The sequence below is a fragment of the Lipotes vexillifer genome, unplaced genomic scaffold (genome assembly GCF_000442215.2).
Source record: "Lipotes vexillifer unplaced genomic scaffold, Lipotes_vexillifer_v1.1 scaffold796, whole genome shotgun sequence".
NCBI lineage: Eukaryota > Metazoa > Chordata > Mammalia > Artiodactyla > Lipotidae > Lipotes > Lipotes vexillifer.
Genome location: NW_006773072.1, coordinates 1,107,424 through 1,123,987, shown reverse-complemented (window position 1 = coordinate 1,123,987; position 16,564 = coordinate 1,107,424). Strand labels below are relative to the sequence as shown.

Below are 16,564 nucleotides of genomic sequence, written 5' to 3'. Positions count from 1 at the left end.
TTAAGCCTGTTTGGTCTGATATAAATAGGACACATGCCACCTTTCTTTTCATTTTCCATTCTTCTGTTATAATTGCTCTTTTGTCTTACGTTTTAGATGTGCCTCTTTTAAAGATCATATGCCAGAGTTTTTGAAAATCCATTCTGGCGATCTGTTTTTTGAAGGAACATTTATTCTATTAACATTTAATGTGATTACTGATGTCTTGAGTTTTAACTTGCCATCTTACTAAGTACTTTCTATTCATTTACCTAGTATATTCCTCTTTTTTTTTTTTTTTGCTTTCTTGCGTTCATTAAGATTAATGGGAAAATTTTTATTATCTCATATCCTTTATATCTTCTATTAGCATGGACGTTATATACTATTTTATAGGTATTTCAGTAGTTATTCTAGTGATCAGAATATGCATCATTGATTTACCTAAGTTTAAAATTACCCGCTTCCTAGACAATGAAAAATTCTTAGAACACTTTAACATCTTTCTAACTTATATACCATTGTTATTGTGTATTTTAAATATGTATATAGGGACTTCCCTGGTGGTCCAGTGGTTAAGATTCCACACTCCCAATGCAGGGAGCCTGGGTTCAATCCCTGGTCAGAAAACTAGATTCCGCATGCCGCAACTAAGAGCCCTCATGCCACAACTAAGGAGCCCAGGAGCCCCAACTAAGACCTGGTGCAACCAAATAAATAAATAAATGAAAATCAATGTAATACACCATACTAACAGGTTAAAGGGCAAAAACCACATGATCATCTCAACAGACAGAAAAAACAAAAAAAGACACATGTACCCCAATGTTCATTGCAGCACTATTTACAACAGCCAGGTCATGGAAGCAACCTAAATGCTCATCAACAGACGAATGGATAAAGAAGATATGGTACATATATACAATGGAATATTAGCCATAAAAAGGGACAAAATTGGGTCCTTTGTAGAGACGTGCATGGACCTAGAGACTGTCATACAGAGTGAAGTAAGTCAGAAAGAGAAAAACAAATACCATATATTAACGCATATACATGGAAAAATATTTTCCTAGAGGAAAAAATATTCCAAAACTGAGATCATCTCCCTGGGCCTCTATCCCTTTCCAGGCACCAGTATGGTAACTTTTGCTATCTTGTCAGCTCTCTAGTGCCTTTAAGAAGTTCTTAAAAAATATTTTATCCAGCTTTTCTAGTTGTTTTCAGTAGAACAGTTGGTTATTGGTACCAAATTTGTTCTTTCTGAAAAGTGTACTTTCTGTCATTTAAAGGATTTTTCAATGGGTGGGCAAATAGATACATTTGCTTCAGGTACCTTCTTGATTTTTGTGTTTGATAATTATCTTTGTATCATCAACACTTAGGACTAAGCCTAGTACACAATAGGTGCCTATGAATGCATGCTGCATGACTGACTGAACAATGCCTGACACAAAAACGCTAAATCCTTTTCTTGCTTTTATAGAAGTCATTTTTTATCCTAATGGTTTGTTTAATCATCATAACCTCCCCAGCATTAAGCACGTCCCTGCTACATAAAAAAATGGCATTTGGTGAAGTAGGGAATCGCCAGGGAATGTCCACGTTCCCTTTGGGTTTCCGAGGTAGGTAAATTTATAAGGATGCTAGTAATTAAGTTAGAGATTTTTTTTTTTTTTTTGCATTTTCCTCCCTTTCATTACAATGTCTCAATAAGAAATACCAGGGATCATCTGTAGGCATTCCCAGACTTGAAGGTGTAATTATAGTTTTGGAAGGGAAACTCTCTCACCAAAAAACACTGAACTGATGAAAGCTGCAACTAGAAAATACTCCTTAAGCCGGAAAGTTACTTTCTCAAGCTGGGGGGTTGATTAATGCCACTAATGCTTATGGGGTTATGTAGTCTTTAGTTTGCAGAGTTGGAGATTGGAAGATGACAGTCTTCAACCCTGATCTGCTTGCTCCACGTTCATGGAGTGAAACAGCAAAATTTACTGCATTTATGCTGGTTCTAGTTATCTGAGCATTTAATCAACAAGTGCCTCAATGCTTTTGTAAAACTATTTCCTGCATGTGTACTTGTCTCCCAGGCTAGATAGTAAGCTCCTGGACAGAGGTATCTGTCAATGCATCCTTGCATCTTATGTCCATCTATCCACCCAGTAGCTATTGATCCATCAATTGCTTCAACCTTCCACTCTTTAATCATTTCAATGACATCTCCTATTTGTTAAGCACTGAAGATGGAATGTTGAGGAAGATTTGGGAAGCTCTTAGTAGAGCACAGCAGGTTCCAAATTTTCTTGTTTGTGCACAGGAAAAAAATATATATGTTTGAGCATCTATCTTCAACACATATATTTTTATTTATATTATATATAGGTAATGAATAAGTGATCTTTACTTATTAACGATACAAAGACTTCAATCTCACCAAAATAAAATTTTCAATAATAATAATGTATTTTTAGTTAGAGGGACGTGATTGAATATACTTTCTTATTTTTAAAATGCTGCTTCATTTTGCAACATGGCACATGTAAACTTTGGTTTTAAGTTCAATTGTTTTAATATTTGGTTTTAATGACCCTCATAAGTAACCAAGATAGCTCCTAAAGATTCATCAGTCCAATTAAAGGACTACAATGTTTGCTATGCTAGCTACATTATGATATTCATTTTCAATTCTGCCTCCGATTTTGCAAGGATTTTTGATCTAGTAAAATTTGACTAGTAAAATTTCAACTTTCCTGATCAATCAGTGGTTATTGCAGCAAACTAACCAGAATATGTTCTATTTTTTTATATTTGGAGGCAAAAAATGGATTTAAAACCCACTGAACCTCTTTATTTTAAAGATTATTAAACAGATTAGGAAATATTGTTTCCGAGCTTAAGTGCACAGATAAGAGAATTTTTTTATAGGTATCACACTTTATACACAGTAACCAAAAAACTCATGTACTGATGGCATTACCTCTAAACACCCATTTTCAAAATATTTCCCCAAAGCATGAGTTCTTTTGAAAAAGGGAGTTATTACACTACCAAACGTAAAACAGATAGCTAGTAGGAAGCAGCCGCATAGCACAGGGAGATCTCAGCTCGGTGGTTTGTGACCACCTAGAGGGGTGGGATGGGGGGGGGGGGATAGGGAGGGTGGGAGGGAGGGAGACGCAAGAGGGAGGAGATATGGGAACATATGTTTATGTATAACTGATTCATTTTGTTATAAAGCAGAAACTAACACACCATTGTAAAGCAATTATACTCCAATAAAGATGTTAAAAAAATTTAATTTAATTTAATTTAAAAAGGGAGTTATTTTCTCAATTATTGTTAAATTTTCACCTTTGTAATCAAGGCATAGATTGAACATGTTTCGGTTTTTGTTTTTTAATATTGGGTGAGCAGTATGCTGCTGACAGACACGTTATCCCAGGAACATCAGTAAACACAGCACACTTGCTTTTCATAAAGGAGAAATACACAACTCTTCTTTGTCTTTGACTGTTCATGATTTGCCACAGGATGACTGGTGAACCACTGAGTCACCGTCACATTATGAGATATTGGAAAGATTCTAATTTTAATTCAATATACTCTGTAGAGCCACTTACTCGGGCACATATTCAGAGCAAAAGGTCCCCGGATGCTGAAAGTGAACTAATTACCACTCTACTTTGGCAACTCCCATTCTCCAGATATAAACATATAAACAGAAGTTCTCATTTCTTCTTTGGTCTCCAGTGGGTTACTGTGTACATTCCCTGAGGCACATACATTCAACTTGGGGAAACCTTAGTCTAGTGGGTAAAAGCAACTCAGGATCAATACCCATGGAGACAGTGACGACAACATCCTGGACAGAAGTGCAATGCCCATGTTTCAAAAGAGTTCTCAGCCAACCTCATGGGGAAATCTGGGGCCTGGATAGACCATGAGAGCTACCCCAAGTGAAGGCAATGGGGCCAGGCCTCTCTACTCCTACTTTATGACACTTTCAATGACCACTCATTGGGTATGAGTTGCCCCATACAAGGGGGAATGGTTTGAGCAGCTCTCTTCAGCTCAGGGTAACCCCTAGGAAGGAACCCAGCTGTGAGTCATCAGCAGACAACACGAGCAGCTGCGGGAGGAATGAATGCGTTGGTCCTGAAAGGGAGATGGGGCAACACCCCAGAGCACCCACCATGTACACTCAACCTCCAATTCAAGTTGCGGTGTAAACAGACAGACTCTCACAAGAGAAGTGCATGATAGTTGGCTCTGCCTCCTATAACGAAAAATTATAACTATGTTGGATCAGGAGATGGTACTGTCCCTTTGGTTCTTAGAATCTTTGAGCTGGAAGGCACCTCAGAGATTTTGGAGCTCACCCTTCTCATTTTCACAGATGAGGGAACTGAAGCTTCTAGCGTAGTAAATTCACTTTCCCAAGGTCACAGACTCATTTTGTGGCTCTGGAAGTGCCAGATTCAGAAGTTTGCTCTTTTGACTCATAACTCATTGCATGACTCCGGTCCTGCATGTATTTGGCAGGCATCTGTGGCTGGCAGGATATTATGCAAAAGTCATATAATCTATATTTATGATGTTTTAAATAATTCTGAAAAAACACCCTCAAGAGTCTCTTAGTTGTCAAGATTTTCACATATACATTTTCCATTAGCATAACTGATTGCACTATAAATGTCTCTATAAAATTAAACATAGTCTTTTGTTATCCAAGTATATTTAAGCCCCTGACAACAGAAAGATCAGAAATTTATGCAACCCAACATTTGTTCAGTTCCAAGGAAGAGAACTAGTTCTAATAAAAGCTTCATCTGGGTAATCCATGTATGTTTATTAGTACATTATAATCTCATAGTTCTGTAGCTTCTGCACACGCATTATCTCACTTAATCTTCTCAGAAACTGTGACATGGGCAGGGAGCAAATTATTAGCTCTAATTTAGAGATGAAATGACATATCAAGAAAAGTGAAATGGCTCACTGAAAGATACACATCCAATAAATGGTGGAGTCAGAGCAAAATTCGGGTTATCTATCTCATAACCCAGTATGGCAAATATACCCTTAAGGTGACCCCCAATGATTCATGCTCTTTCTTTTACAATCCCCTCCCCCCATGACTTGCTTAGAATATGGCAAAGGGGATGGGATGTTATTTTAAAAGTTTATTTTACTGAAGTATCGTTGATTTGCAATGTTGTGTTAATTTCTGCTGTGAGCATCCACTTGTGAGCCAGTTCCTTATCCAGAATTTCTTCACGTACATAGTCTCCTGGCTGGAGGCCTGGGTTGGTATAGAGTCCAGTGTTCTCCTGGCAGCTCACACTTAGGATGAAAAGGAATTGGAATAGAAATGTGTCTTGGACAAAGACAGTAATATGTCCTCCAGGGTTTGGAGCCATCGCAGGCTGTCCCCTGATGGTGTCATCTGGTTTGCAGCCCCACAGTCCTTTGAACTGCAGCCCTCATATTCATCATGACAATTGGAAGGGCCTCAGGCCACTGGAGGCCTGTTTTGTTGTTACAGTTGACTTCATCTACTAATAGAGATGTGGAACAGCGCGGGCTGCTTAGATTCTTGTTTATGAATGTTAACATCATTTCTTTTTGTTTTGTTTTGTTTTATTTTTTGGCCACGCATAACGGCTTGAGGGATCTTAGTTCCCCGACCAGGTATTGAACCCGTGCCCTCAGCAATGAAAGTGTGAAGGCCTAACCACTGGACTGCCAGGGAAGTCCCCTGAATGTTAATATCATTTCTTCCATAACTTCAAAAGGAGAGCAATCAGTTAGCCCACATTCTTGGGGGATCATTACTTAATTCTTTTACTACAAAAGTCTGAGGCTCCCACCCTAGTTGATAAGCTCCCCAATGTATAAATGTCTTTCTCCCTATAGCCTTAGATTTTTTTTTTGCGGTATGCGGGCCTCTCACTCCTGTGGCCTCTCCCGTTGCGGAGCACAGGTTCCGGACGCACAGGCTCAGCAGCCATGGCTCACGGGCCCAGCCGCTCCGCGGCACGCGGGATTCCCCCAGACCGGGGCACAAACCCATGTCCCCTGCATCGGCAGGCGGACTCTCAACCACTGCGCCACCAGGGAAGCCCTAGCCTTAGATTTTTGAAATCAATGATTGATTTGATCTGAACGTGTGCTCCCCAAATTCCTATGTTGATATCCTAATGCCCAATGTGATGGTATTAGGAGGTGGGGCCTTTGGGAGGTGATTAGGTCATGAGGGCAGAGCTCTGATGGATGAGATTTGTGCCCTTATAAAAGAGGCCCCAGAGGACTCCCTTGCCCCTTCCACCATGTGAAGATATAACAAGAAGTCTGCTGACAGAGACTGAGACTAAAGCATCACTTAATAAAGCCCCCCCGAAGCTCCCCCCAAAAAAGAAGTCTGCAACCTGAAGAGAGTCCTCTCACCCAACCGCGCTGGCGCCCTGATCTTGGACTTCTAGCCTCTAAAACTGTAAGAAATAAATATCTGCTGTGTAAAAGTGACCCTGATACTTTGTTGCTGCATATGGTAAAATGTGTGTGAGAGAGAGAGAGATAAACTGAGGGAAGGGCTGAAAACAAAAGGGAGAAAGGACTTGATGGTTTGGCAACTTCTCAGCCTTTATAGGTGGTAAAGGATGCTAACATTTAGAAATGTCTTCTAAGCAAAGATCGAATCCACAGCATTTCCAGGAAAACATGGTCTAAAGATAAGGCCAAGAGTATGAGTCCATCTTGAGATGACTGTAGCCCCATGTGACAGCTTGAGTGTCACGGGACACCTTGATCCAGAGGCACCAGCCTGCAGCTCCCAGATTCCTGACCCACATAAACTGTCGTCTTAAGATCTAAAGTGCTGGGACTTCCCTGGTGGTCCAGTGGTTAAGACTCTGCACTCCCATTGCAAGGGGCTCGGGTTCGATCCCTGGTCAGGGAACTAGATCTCGCATGCCGCAACTAAGATCCCGCATGCCGCAACAAAGATCCCACGTGCCGCAACTAAGACCTGGCGCAGCAATGAATATTAAAATAAAAAAAAAGATGTAAATACTAAGTTTGGGGGGTAATTTGTCACACGGCAATGGGTCACTAATACATTGAGCTTCTGGAGAAGATGTCATGGGGAGGGGGAGATTTTTCACAATGAAAACTAAAAAGCATCTTTAGGAAAATCCTGAGGCCATGAGCAACGGAAGTAAATCTTCTTGCCACCAATGTGTTTTAAATACCATCTCTATTTTTTTTTCACTTTTTTTGAATTTTATTTTTTTATATAGCAGGTTCTTATTAGTCATCTATTTTATACACATCAGTGTCTACATGTCAATCCCAATCTCCCAATTCATCCCACTACCACCACCACCACCCCCTGCCACTTTTCCCCCTTGGTGTCCATACGTTTGTTCTCTACATCTGTGTCTCCATTTCTGCCCTGCAAACCGGTTCATCTGTACCATTTTTTTAGATTCCACATATATGCGTTAATATACGATACTTGTTTTTCTCTTTCTGACTTACTTCACTCTGTATGACAGTCTCTAGGTCCATCCACGTCTCTACAAAGGATCCAATTTCGTTCCTTTTTATGGCTGAGTAATATTCCATTGTATATATGTACCACATCTTCTTTATCCATTCGTCTGTCGATGGGCATTTAGGTTGCTTCCATGACCTGGCTGTTGTAAATAGTGCTGCAATGAACATTGGGATGCATATGTCTTTTTCTGTTTTTTCTGTCTGTTGAGATGATCATGTGGTTTTTATCCTTTAATCTATTAGTATGGTGTATTACATTGATTTTCTTTTCTTTCTTTATTTGGTTGCACCAGGTCTTAGCTGGGGCTCCTGGGCTCCTTAGTTGTAGCATGCGAACTCTTATGCATGTGGGATCTAGTACCCTGACCAGGGATTGATCCCAGGCCCCCTGCATTGGGAGTGCGGAGTCTTATCCACTGTGCCACCAGGGAAGTCCCGCATGTGTCTTCCTGAATTATGGTTTTCTCTGGGTATATGCCCAGTAGTGGGATTGCTGGGTCCTATGGTAATTCTATTTTTAGTTTCTTAAGGAACCTCCATACTGTTCTCCATAGTGGCTGTATCAATTTACATTCCCACCAACAGTGCAAGAGGGTTCCCTTTTCTCCACACCCTTTCCAGCATTTGTTGTTTGTAGATTTTCTGATGATGCCCATTCTGACTGGTGTGAGGTGATACCTCATTGTAGTTTTGATTTGCATTTCTCTAATAATTAGTGATGTTGAGCAGCTTTTCATGTGCTTCTCGGCCATCTGTATGTCTTTGCAGAAATGTCTATTTAGGTCTTCTGCCCATTTTTTGATTGGGTTGTTTGTTTTTTACTTTGACTCTCTTTAGATGGTGATTACCGAGGAGAGAGACACATGGTGAGCTGGACGGTTGTTTCCAGCCAGACTCACATGGTCTTCTTCCTGAGGAATTCAGTGGTGTCTTTTCCTGGCCAGTTGGAAACAAGAGGGGCAGGTCTCCCCTCATTTCTGGCCCTCGATCCTCACATATTCTCTTCTAGATGAGGTGATAAGGACTCTGGGTTCCTCTCGGGCCCAGGTAACGGACTTGAAAACTCTCTCCTTCAGCTTTCTCCTGCTCTGAGTCCCCACAAAACCAGCAATCATTCCCAGTGAAGCAGCACTGGCCAAGTTCTTTCAGTGGGGATTCACCAAGCTGCAAAGTCAAAGGGAAGTTCCTCTGAGCAGCCTTCTCTTCACACCACCCTAGGGGCTCAATCATGGGTGCACTGATCTACACATACCTTAAGAGAACTCCACGAAGATGTGTAGAAAGAGAAAAAGGGAAGGATGGAGAGTATGTGAGGCTCCTTGCTCAGAAAACCATTCACAGGTGACCTCGCCCAACTCATTCTACCACACCTCGTTCAGTCACCTACACTGTCCACAGATCCCCCCTTTACGCTAAGCTGGAGCCAGTCTGACTTCTGTCTTCTGCACCCAAACAGCTCTGACTGACACCCCAAGCCGGTGCGCTTCCTTCCCCTACAGCCCTGGCCAGCCATGTTGGAAAGCGGCCCATGTGACCCTGAGAATCAGGCAGCCAAAGCTTTCCAAGAAAAAAACAAAAATACCTGAAGAGCAACCAAAATATTCCAAATATCTTTAAGGATGTCTCTGGGGCTTTAAGACGTCGCTGCAGACAATCACGACATGGCACTGGGCGGTGGCAGAAACACCAGGCTCCTCAAGACTGAGACAACGCAGCCCCAAACATGCCTGGTCGCTCATCCAGAAAGCTGCTGCCCATGCATTCTTTGTCCTCGTCTTTCCTCAGCCCGGGTCCTCGGAGCTGACAGCATTCACTCTCCAGTTTGAGGGGCCAGCACGCACCCCAAAAGGGATGGCAGTCAGGCAAGCCTCTGAGCTGTTCCCCAGACCTGGGAGGAACCAAATTCCCTCCTCCTGACCTCAGGTCCATCCTGTGTTCCTGCTGGCAGCAGAGGCGCGAGGCAGGGGGCTGGGTGTGTAAAACAGGCATAGTGAGGGAAAGGCTGGTAGTAAGGAGGTGAGGTTCATGGGACAGGGCACGGAGTGGAAGGAACCAGAAGGCTTTTCTCCTCACCTCTGGAAAGCAGATTTTAATATCACATTGAATTCAAATCCTGATTGCGTGATTTCACCTGTCCAAGTTGAGGTTTCCTTATGCGTAAAATGAGGACGAGGGTTCCTCCCTTGCTGGGTTGTTACAAGGACTAAATTAGATATTGTATATAAAGTGCTTGACACAGCAGCAGGCGCATAGTAACCTACCAAAGCATAGTAGCTGTTACTGGCTATTGTTGCCTGTTCTTTGTGAGCATGTGCCAGTGGAGAAAATTACAATAATCTTCCATATTGGGGTAGGATTTTATAATTTCCAACCCAGGTCACATACATTTTCTCCCTTGGTTCTGAGCCCTCTGAAGGAGATTTTATTGCTATTACTGTTCCCTCTTTACTAAAGAGAAAACTGAGAAGAGAGAGAGAAGTGGAGACGGGGAGGGGTGAGGCGAGGGATGGGAGGCAAATGGCTAATTGGTTTCCACCTACTCAGGAGGGGGCCATGGAGAGTGAACCACATCCTCAAAGAATTCAGGCTGTATGTGCCAATGTCTGTCCGGTCCCAGGAAAAACAAGCCAGAAAAACATACCCAGAGGGGGTGGGCTATGGAAAAGGAATAACAGACAGTGAGATCAGAAGCTCTAGACTCACATCCCAGTTTTGCTTCTTTTTCTTCAAACCTCAGTTTCCTCATCTGCAAAATGGAAGGAACATTACCACCTAACAGATGGTAGTCCTCTGAGGATCAAGTGACACACTAGAGGTGAAAGGACCTTCTAACCATAGAACAGTACCTATTTTTATTATTATTACTGAAGAGGGTATCTTGAAAACTTCTCTCCAGCTTCCATTCCCATCCTGTAAACTCTCAAACCACAGATTTCTCTATTCGTATTACTTCCACAGTATTTTATACTTCTACCAAACAACCGAACACATTGCATTGTTATTATCTATTTATATAATAGCTTCATTATCTATTGCCATCTGAGCCCTCCCTATTAGACCATGAGCACCAGAAGGCCAGGGCTGTGCCTTGCCACCATTATGTCCAGGGCTAGCCCAAGGACTAGCATACAGTTGGTATTCAGTAAGTGCTCACTATACAAGGAAATGAATGTGCCTCCAGGTTCTCTAATGTAACATCACTTTAGACAGATGAGAGGAACTCCAAGGGAAAGACAAAGAAGAAATATTCTTCTCTCTCTTGGTCCCTTCATCTCTTCTCCATTTCATTGGGTCATACAAATTTGAAACAAGAATAATGCACAGCAAACTTTGAAACTAGTGTTTAAAAGAATGCCCTGAGTTTTTAGAGACCAAAGAGGAAAACGGACCACAGCAATCAAGGGCTAAGGGAAGCTGGTAAAGTTTCAAATTGTGGGAATAACTAGAGGCAGGAGATTGGAAAGCTACCATGGGAACCAATCCACAGAGGGCAGACTTCTGATGCTGAAATTGGCCACAGGGCCGTGTCCTGCTACAGACTTGTCATCACAAAGCCAGCTTAGCGTGACGCCAGGTGCTAAGCTAGCCAGCCATTGGTCAGAGTAACGTCAACCAGGAATGAAATAAATCTGGAGGGTAGATTCTAGCCAGAAACTTTGGCCAAGTATTTTTTATCTAGATAGATTATCCTAAAATGGATTATTAGAGTGTTTTTTAAAAACACTCAAAGGCAAAAATTGACCTTTTAATAAATGGTGCTGAGATAATCAGGTAACCATTTGGAGAAAAATAAAATTGATCCATACCTCACACCATACAGAAAAATAAATTCCAAATGGATCAGAGATCTAAATGTAAAAAAATAAAAATCACACAAGTACTATTAAAAAACATGGGTGAGTTCCTTTACAACCTGGGAGTAGGTAAAGGTTTTCAGATTGTGACTCAAAATCCAAGTGCAACAAAAGAAAAGATTGAGGGAATTCCCTGACAGTCCAGTGGTTAGGACTTGGCACTCTCACTGCCGAGGGCCCAGGTTCAATCTCTGGTCGGGGAACTAAGATCCTAATCCTGAAAGCTGCGCAGCACGGAAAAAAAAAAAAAAAAAAAAAGATTGAGCAATTTGACCAGAGAAGAATTTTTTTTTAACTTTTGTGTGACAGAAACACCATAAAGAAAGTCAAAATGCTACTGACAAAGTAGGAGGAAACATTTGCAAACTTTATCACAGATAAAGGGTTAATTTCCCTGATACATACCCTTGAAAAAGGGCAGGGGAGAGACCAAAAGCCTGACAGAAAAATGGACAAACTTGAATAGACAGTTCACAAAGAAATATATAAAAATGGCCCTTAACCATAGGAAAAGATATTCAGCCTCACTCAAGATTGGGAAAATGCAAATTAAAACCACAATGAGATAACCATGTCCCTCCCATTGGAATGGCAAAATTAAAGAAGATGACAACATATACTTTGGGCAAAGCTGTGGGGAAACACACAATCTAACACACTACTGGTGAGAATGCAAACTATCACAGCACCATTGAAGAGGATTTGGGCAATAGCTGATGAAAGTACATATGCATTTATTTACTTTTTGACCCAACAACCCCGGGTCTAGGAATTTACCCTGAAGGTATCTCCAACACTGCAAAAATACATATGCACGAGGTTATTCATTGCAGCAGCATTTATAATTGCTAAATGTTGGAAACAAACTACCTGGGTTGCACAAGTGTTAAAAAAAAAAAAAAGGTTGAAATTACAGTACATGTACAAAATGGAGAGCTAGGCAGCTGTTACAAAATTAGTTTAAAAAATTAAAATGATTTCCAGAAAATGCAAAAGATTATCTATAGTATGTCACCTTTCATGTAAGAAAGGGAAATTTAAAAAAAAACCCACATGCATCTGCTAACTCGAGAGAAAATTATCACTAGAATACATCAGATACTGATGAAATTAGTTACACCCAGGGGTGGTGGAAATGGGATGGAAAGGATGGAAGGATGGGAAATAGAGTCAAAGAGATGGGGAATACTCAAGGAAAAAAAAAATCAACAAGGTCAAGGGAGAAAATGTAAAATGGAATACAAATAGAAATCAATGAACCTAGCTGTATGTCAAATAAATAACATAACCAAACTTAAGAAGGGCAACAAAAAGAAGCCGGGTAAATCTTGGATACATTATTTTGACCAAATATCCTCAGGCTAAAGACAAAAAGAACTATAAACACATATTGAAACTCAAGTAGTGGGTTTGTTTTTCACAGTGGTATAGGTTAGCAATTCTACAGTGATATAATGTGTATTCTGGGATTAAATAACTAAGACTCAATATGCTCACTGTCAGAGAAGAGGGTTTTAAATATAGAATGGGGAAGCCTGGGATGAAACCACTGCTGCTGCATTAGAATTGGAGGTGCAAGTGTGAAGTTGTAGTTTTAATAGAGAGGAAGAGATACAAACATACATATAGAGACATATATAGACATATACAAAAAAGCAGGGGATTGTATTCTTTGGGACTTCCTAGATTAAACCAAATCAAATCAATTTCCTTACTGCAGGGTTCCTCAGGGTCCTTAATTCCTTAATGCAAACTCTGAATCTCCAGCAGGACAACAGAATACTCTACGGTTTCCAAAATTACTTGACCGCGGAACCCTTTCCCATGGGGCATGACACGGGACTAGAGTTCATCCAAGAGTTTTGAAAGACGAGCAGAACCGGGTTGGAGGCCCCACCCCTGCCTAGCTAGGAGACTTGGGCAAGCTCCTTTCATCTGCAAAAAATGGGGCAAACGTGATGAATTCTCAGCGGCGTGGAGCAGGTTAAATGAGATCACACCCAGGCACCTTATCCGTTTTTCTCTTTCTCCTCTCTCCCCGATTCCCCCTCTCCTTCCCTCCCTCCTTTCCTCCAACACTCCCATCTTCTCTCCTCAGGGAGCCAGCTCCTGCTGCAGCCAGCTTCCAGACTGAGCCCCTCTTAGGACCGTGCAGAGAGTACAAATGAGCGGGTCAGCCCGCCTGAAAGCAATCAGCTTTGTGGAACTCTGTGGCCTTTTCCTTCCTCCTGAAACTGGTTCTGCCTGGGCCCAGCACCTGGGTGACAAGTTGGATTTGATTTAAGAAGCCAAAAGAAAAGGAGAAAAAAAAAAGTGGAAGGCGATTAGCGTGGCTTGCAGAAAATGAAAAGCTGCTCACTGTGATCTTAAGGAGGTGGGCAAAGGAGCAAGGGGAGGGCAGGAGTGCCCCACCTCCCTGATGCTATTTTCCACATTGGGGCAAAGAGCTTCTCCCGCTTGGTTCAGCTTAGTCTCGGCTGGAGGGATTTGGGTCACGGGTTGCAGACTGAGCGGGCAGCTCAGATTAGTTGGAAGACCCCCAACCAATTTGAAACGAATTTAAAGTGAGTCAAACCCAGAGGAGCCCATGCCTTCTGAGACCTGGTGGCATGGCTGGAGAAGGGAGGGTAGAGATGACTCCACTGTGATTTCTGCTCATTTTATAGCCCTCCCGGCAGACTCAGCCTCCAAGCTCAGGGATTCCCCACTTGAGGGTGAGAAATCACCGGTGGGTCCCCTAGCAGCAGGACAAAGGGAAAGCGACCGGATTCGCCCAAGGGGCCAGGCAGAGTGATTTTAGTGACCAAGAACAATTCCATCAGCCCTGCCTCATGCTGTTCCTCACAGTAGTAATTATAAGTAATCATGAATAGTAATGGTAATAACAAGTAATAATAATAAATAAATAATGGTAATCAAAAGTAATAAATAATAATAATGGTAAATATAAGGGCAGCTATCTGTTGTGTGCCTTCTGTGTGTCAGACACTGCTCTGAGCACTATAGTGTGTATATTATCCCATTTTAATCCTCATAGCAACCCTGCAAAAGAAACATTCACTTATTTAACAAGTATTTACCTATCGAATGCATTCTGTGTGCCACAAACTGTGCTGTAGGTGCTGGCAATATCATAATGAATTTACAACCGTGGAGGAGTTACTATCCCATTCTACAGATAAGGAAACTGAGGCTCAGAGAAGTAAAGCAAGTTTCGATCAAAGTGCTCCCATATACTTCAGCCAGTTAATGAAAGCACCACCACAAACCCCATACACACACACCTGAGGCTGCATATTGAAAAGTGGAAATGTTCAACAACTAGCAGACAGCACCCCAAGTACGAGCCTTTACAGGAAGTTATTTTCTTTCAGCAAGAAACTGAACATCTTTTCTATCTTGAGGACAGGTTCTCTTGTTAAACAAGCAATGATTTGTCTGTTACTTCATAAGTAAGCTAGTCTGCAAGTTTTCTGAGCAAGAGTTTTTCAGAGCAAATGTAAGCAGTCCACCTCAGCATCTAGGGAAATAGATGGGAATAAAAGTGGACATGGGAATAAAAGATAAACTGAGGCACAAAAGCATTAAGTAATTCTCCTCGTTTGATCAGAATCACATCTAGGATTTCATCCATCCAGAATCACAAAGTGTTAGAACCAGAAAGGAAACTCATCCACCCCTAAAGTGCACCCTGTGGATGTCCAGTCCCCGCCCTGCATTCACCGCTTCTTTTGGTAAGAAACCCCCATTTTCACAAGGACAGCCACACCTCCCTCTTACAGCCCCTTTACTGTAGAAAAGCCGGTGCCGTGCCAGCTCCAGTCAGGCATCCCATTCCCTGGCCCCAGGTACCAATTCAGAGACGGGCTTGCTGTGGATGGACCAGTGCTGTTTGATGAGTGGCAAGCAGAGGTTCACTGAGCTTCTGGAAAAAAGCATCCTTGCTCTCCTGAGACAGTGTCTGCTCTTTGCCCTGAAGCTGAAGTTCCGCGGAAGGCAGAGCAGACAGCCTGGAAGAAACTGAGTCTTGAGCCCATCACTTAGCCACTGAGTCAAACCAACCTGGGAGCCCCCCCTTACTTTGCATTTTCCAGTAAATCCCCCCCCCCCCGTTATGGGTTAAGCCTATCTGAGTGGAGTTAATGTCACAGAGGAGCAGGGGCCGATAGGAGGCCAAAGCTGTCCTCTTACAGGAAGAAACTGAGGCCCAGAAAGGTCCAATGTTATGCTCAAGGTCCAGGGGAGGGAGGGGTCAAACTCTTTCCGGAAGTCTCCAGAAGGAAGAATAGGATTCTATCATAGTTTCAAATATCACTGAAAATGGACTCCTGTCACTGATTTTCCACGGGGAACGAAGCTCCCAACTTGAAGCTATCCAGAAAAACAAATACGGTGCCATTGAGGAAGCTGCACCCCCCGTCAGGAAGTGTTCAAGCAGAAAGGACACAAAGACAAAGTGGCAGAACTGCAGAGGGAGATCAGGTCTCCCGGAGATGGCTGTTCTAAACGCCCCTAACTGCAGGACTGGAAGCGATTCAAGAAGCCACCGTGTTAGCGCCCAAGAGTCCTTTCAACTTGGAGTGTGTCTGCAGAACCAGGACCAGCACGCTGAAGCTGACTCCTGGTCCAGAGCTCTACCTACCATGTCACCCTAGTTCCCCTAATGAAGCCTGGGGTGGGAGTATCAAGGTAATGGGAGGCAGCCTAGTGTCATGGCTAAGAGAACTGGCACAGGGTAAGGCACTAGCCCTTAGACCTATGAAAAGATGCTCAGCCTCAGGCATAATAAGAGAAAGGCCTATCGAAACTGCACTAAGGTACCACTTTTTTTTTCATCTATCAGACAAGCTGTTCAGCTGGTGAGGCTGAGTAGAAAGAGACACTCTCAGCCTTGCTGGTGGAGCATCTACTGGTATGAGCGCTGTGGAAGATGGTTTAGTGGCACCTGTCAAAATTATAAATGCTCATAGCCTGTAACTTAGCAATCCCACTTTATCCCACAGACATACTCGCATGTGTATGAAATGATGTGTATACAAATATAGCCACTGCATTGGAATAACAAAAGATAAAAAAGTCCTAAATGTCCGCAATAGAGGACTGGGTAAATACTATGAATCATCAATACAATGGAATACTGTGCAACCTTAAGGGGAAAAAATGAGGACACTCTA

The 16,564-nt window shown here is 42.3% G+C and overlaps 1 non-coding gene across 1 annotated transcript; it reads left to right on the top strand.

The window, feature by feature from the left end:
- The first annotated feature begins 11,520 nt into the window (after positions 1-11,520).
- On the top strand, positions 11,521-11,593 carry TRNAE-CUC (transfer RNA glutamic acid (anticodon CUC)). The gene has a single exon. It is a non-coding gene; the product is annotated as a tRNA-Glu (tRNA).
- Positions 11,594-16,564: the final 4,971 nt, after the last annotated feature.